At 34.9% G+C, this 4,968-nt stretch overlaps 1 long non-coding RNA gene across 1 annotated transcript; it reads right to left on the reverse strand.

The window, feature by feature from the left end:
• Nucleotides 1-231: 231 nt before the first annotated feature.
• Nucleotides 232-1,512, reverse strand: LOC110897400. Its single transcript, XR_002568615.2, has 2 exons — nucleotides 1,209-1,512; nucleotides 232-487 (listed from the first exon to the last, which is right to left on the reverse strand). It is a non-coding gene; the product is annotated as an uncharacterized LOC110897400 (long non-coding RNA).
• Nucleotides 1,513-4,968: the final 3,456 nt, after the last annotated feature.

The following is a 4,968-nucleotide window of genomic DNA, read 5'->3' on the forward strand; positions in this document are numbered from 1 at the left end:
CATGTTACGCCAGGAAGCGTTCTCACCGTTCTCACACTTTTAAGCGTTTTCTCCTGATCCCGTTTCTCAAAACGTAATACCAAACACCCTCTTAGTTTCAAAGAAAAGTACAACATAAAATATTAAAGTAAAACAAATACAATGACCAAAGTGCTAACAAGATATAGCATGAGAAGGCATATGTTCAAAATTATTAGATTAATGACCCATTAATGGTATTGTGACAAATAATTGAGGGGGTGAAAATATGTACTTTGTTATAAATACAGATATATTGCCATCTTAATTATCCTTTTAATTCTCCTCTTAGTTCTACTCCTAAGTTGTTAAGTTTCAGTTACATGTTGACTACATCAGTTACATCTTGACTACAATCATTTCTATATATATGTGCTTGATAAATGAAAGGTATACACTTCTCATATTTTGTTATTTTTCACAACACGTTATCAGCACGAGAATTCTCCACTGGGATTAACCGGTAATCCTGCAACCACACAACGGATTCATTAACATCTTTGGATTCCGAACATCTTCGTTCCTCATAATCCGGGTACACATCTTAACATTTTCTACCAAGTGTTCAATGTTTCCATATTATAATTTTTTTTAACAGAATCGGAACATATATATCCAAAGGATGAAATGAATTACCAATTTTACAAAGTACAAAGTATGTACTCCGAAAAAAAAGGAAAAAGAATACGAAGAACTTTATTCATATGATTTCACATATTTCACATATTTTTTTAATTGGTTTTAAAATTTGATCCTTTGGAACATATAAAATAGGATTTCCGATATGGGTTTTAGATTGCCCAGGATAGGATTTCCCTCTGATTTGAACTTACGGAAACATCGAACCCGTGACCTCCGCTTGTTTAACAGTGTTTCCCAACCACTGGGCCATTACCTGTTTCTTTTTTTTTATTATTCGATTTATTAATGTTCTCATGCACATACTTGTGGTTATCTCCTTCATTCAAGAATACATACGTAACTGTTATCATTGTTAACTAATAAGAATCATCAAAATTAGAAGTGTTTGGATTCTTATTTAACAACTTCAGTTAATAAGAAAAATCATCAACAGTGAACTGTTTCCATGATATGAGATCATGTTTTCTTGGTATAATTTCTTAAATATATATATATATATATATATATAAAAGAACGACAAAGGATTTGAACCGCAAAAAGAAGTATACCGATCAAAAAGGATGCCGTGACGACTTCGGCGAGAATTCGAGTTCCGGCGACGTCTCGGATGTTGCGAGCTTTATCTCCAGTTGTCTCGGGCAAAGATGCGGTTTCCTCCGGTGTACCGTGGTTGGCCGAGGGTGATGTGTTAGCGAGTGCGAGTGTCCAAAACAGGACGAGAAAGGTGGTGGTTTCCATGGTTGTTCGTGTCGGTTCGTGTCCAAAGCCGTCCAATCCCCACCGTCAACAGCAATAAATTGAAATTATATTGAAGTAACTGTCAAAACCTTTAGTATCATAAAAGTAACTGATAATTAATTTCACACTTTCTTTATCAATAAATTGAACAACTAAAGCTATAAAATTGAAAATTGATGACTATGGAAAGTTGTTGTGCTTAACAGTTGTCTTCCATTTCATAATATTAAATAGAAATTATATTGATATAATATTAACAATTTTCATCAATATTGACAGTTTCCATTTTAAACAGTTGCCTTCCATCGAAAAAAAATAGGAAACCGAAAATTGATTTTTTTTGGTAACTGATCTTTTGAGAACTATGGAAAATAAATTTCGAATTTCATTGGAGTCTTGTTTAATATACATTAGAGTTTAATATATCAACATTCAAAGTTTAAGATATTTTATTATATTTCAAATATTTAATTAAATCATCAAACACAATTTCTATTTACAATACGAAATTATACAAGAGTTTCTAAATTCCTACTCTATTATTAAAACATCGTAAAGTATAGAACCTGCAGTTCTACCTATAGAGAACCTGAAGTTCTCCTGTAATATATATTTTATATTGCGTCTCGATTTTAAATCCTTGATTCTTTCATTTATAGATAAAATGTCGAATTTATCAAAGCTTGAATTCACTGCACGTTTTTATTTCAACTCTAGTGGTATTTTATGTTTTGAACTATTGTTATGGTTTTACTTAAAATGTTTGTGACGTTTGATTCATATTTGTGTGATGTGATTTTTTTATCATACTCAAGCAAGTAGTTCATTATATTAATTTATTTTACTATTTCCAGAGGAAATATGTTTACAAGCTCCAATAAGCTATTATTGGCGATGAATGTCTCGTAGATAGTGGTACTACCAACACTATTCTCAAACATAAGAAATTTTTCTCTGAGTTTTCTCCTGCAGAGACACTTGTTGGTACTATTTATGGTGTATGTGATCTTATAGAAGGCTCTGGAAGAGCAAGCATCATATTACCATCGGGTACTAAACTAATTATAAATGATGCATTATACTATAGTAAATCAAGACGAAATTTACTTAGTTTTAAAAGTATTCGACAAAATGGTTACCACCTCAAAACAACATCCAAAAATAATATTGAATACTTACAAATTACTTCAAATGAAAATGGCAAAGATACCATTGTAGAAAAGCTAAAAGCTTTATCCTCTGGATTATATTGTACTAATATTACTCCTATTGAATCATACATGGTGGTGAGTAACCATAAGGTACTAGATAAAGACACATTCACAATATGGCATGACCGACTAGGTCTCCCTGGTAACATAATGATGAGGCGAATAATTAAAAGTGCAAATGGGCACCATCTTAAGAATTTAAAAGTCTTGTTATCACAAGATTTATCATGTGCGGCATGCTCTCTAGGTAAACTCATTACTCGACCCTCACAAACTAAGTTGACACAAGAAAACCCCTCATTCTTGGAAAGAATCCAAGGGGAAATCTGTGGGCAATACATCCTCTTTGTGGTCCATTCCGCTATTTCTTAGTCTTAATTGACGCCTCATCGCGATGGTCACACGTGAGTCTTTTAGCTACCCGAAATGTAGCGTTTGCCCGACTATTAGCGCAAATCATACAGTTGAGAGCTCATTTCCCTGAAAATCCAATTAAAACCATACGAGTGGATAATGCAGAAGAATTCACATCCCAAGCTTTTAACGATTATTGTATGTCGATTGGGATAAAGGTTGAACACCCAGTAGCTCATGTTCATACACAAAATGGTTTAGCTGAATCATTAATTAAACGATTACAAATAATCGCTAGACCTCTTTTGATGAGATGCAAATTGCCATCTTCTGCATGGGGACATGCTATTCTACATGCTGCTGCACTAATCCAATTAAGACCAACTGCCGACCATGAATACTCCCCATTATAACTGGTCTCCGGAAGAGAACCAAATCTGTCCCACCTCAAAATATTTGGTTGTGCGGTATATGTACCGATATCGCCACCACAACGTACAGTAATGGGACCATAGAGAAGACTGGGCATTTACATTGGTTTTAATTCCCCTTCTATTATTAAATATTTAGAACCATTAACGGGTGACATGTTTACAGCACGCTTTGCTGACTGTCAGTTTAATGAGACAATATTCCCAGTCTTAGGGGGAGATAAGACTAAAGAAAGACTGGTAACACAAGAGTTACCATGGAATGCATCCTCATTATCGAATCTCGACCCCCGAAGTGGTCAATGTGAATCTGAAGTCCAAAAGATTATACATTTGCAAAGAATCGCAAATGAATTACCAGATGCATTCACAGACACAAATAGGGTGACAAAGTCACATATACCAGCATCAAATGCACCTGCTCGAATTGAAGTAATCCCAGAAGCGATTACCATACAAAGAAAACGTGGGAGACCAATAGGTTCCAAAGATAAAAACCCACGTAAGCGAAAAGAGCAGAATAAATCAGTTGGTGAAAATTTAGTAAATGAAACCCTAGAAGAGGTAAATGTCCCAGAAGAGACAAATATAACTCCAAAGGAAAATGAAAATCCAGAAGATACACTGGTACCAAACGAAAACGAGATCTCTATCAATTATGTACAAAATAGTACAATATGGAACCGAAATGAAACACGTGTTAATGATATATTTGCATATGCTATAGCAACGGATGTAATCAATGAAAATGATTATGTAATGTACAGAGTTAATTGGCCAAAATGGCAAGAGGCCATAAAGGCTGAGTTAGGTTCACTTGAAAAGCGAAATGTTTTCGGACCTGTAGTCCGAACACCCATAGACGTCAAACCAGTAGGTTATAAATGGGTGTTTGCTATAAAAAGAAATGAAAAGAATGAGATTGTACGATACAAGGCACGTCTTGTAGCACAAGGGTTTTCCCAAATCCCGGGAGTTGATTATGAGGAAACATATTCCCCTGTAGTGGATGCGATAACCCTTAGATTTCTAATTGACCTTGCAATCTCAGAAGGACTTCAAATGAGACTTATGGATGTCGTCACCGCATACTTGTACGGGACACTAGAAAATGACATCTACATGAAAATCCCTAAAGGATTAAAAATGCCCGAAGCATTAAAATCAATACCTCGAGACATGTGTGCTATAAAGCTAAAAAGATCTTTATATGGTCTTAAACAATCTGGCCGCATGTGGTACAACCGGCTCAGTGAATATCTCGAAAAAGAAGGTTACAAGTCTGATGTAATCAGCCCATGTGTTTTTATAAAAAGATCCCTATCAAAATTCACTATAGTAGCAGTCTACGTTGATGATATAAACATCATCGGAGCTCCTGAAGAGATAGAAAAACTGCTAATATATTAAAGAGAGAATTTGAGATGAAAGACCTTGGCACAACAAAATTATGTCTCGGCCTGCAGTTTGAGCATTTACGAAACGGTACATTCGTCCATCAGTCAAACTACATCCAGAAGATGTTAGTACGTTTTAATATGGACAAAGCTCATCCGTTTAGCATACCCATGGTT

This window comes from Helianthus annuus, chromosome 13 (assembly GCF_002127325.2).
Source record: "Helianthus annuus cultivar XRQ/B chromosome 13, HanXRQr2.0-SUNRISE, whole genome shotgun sequence".
Lineage (NCBI taxonomy): Eukaryota > Viridiplantae > Streptophyta > Magnoliopsida > Asterales > Asteraceae > Helianthus > Helianthus annuus.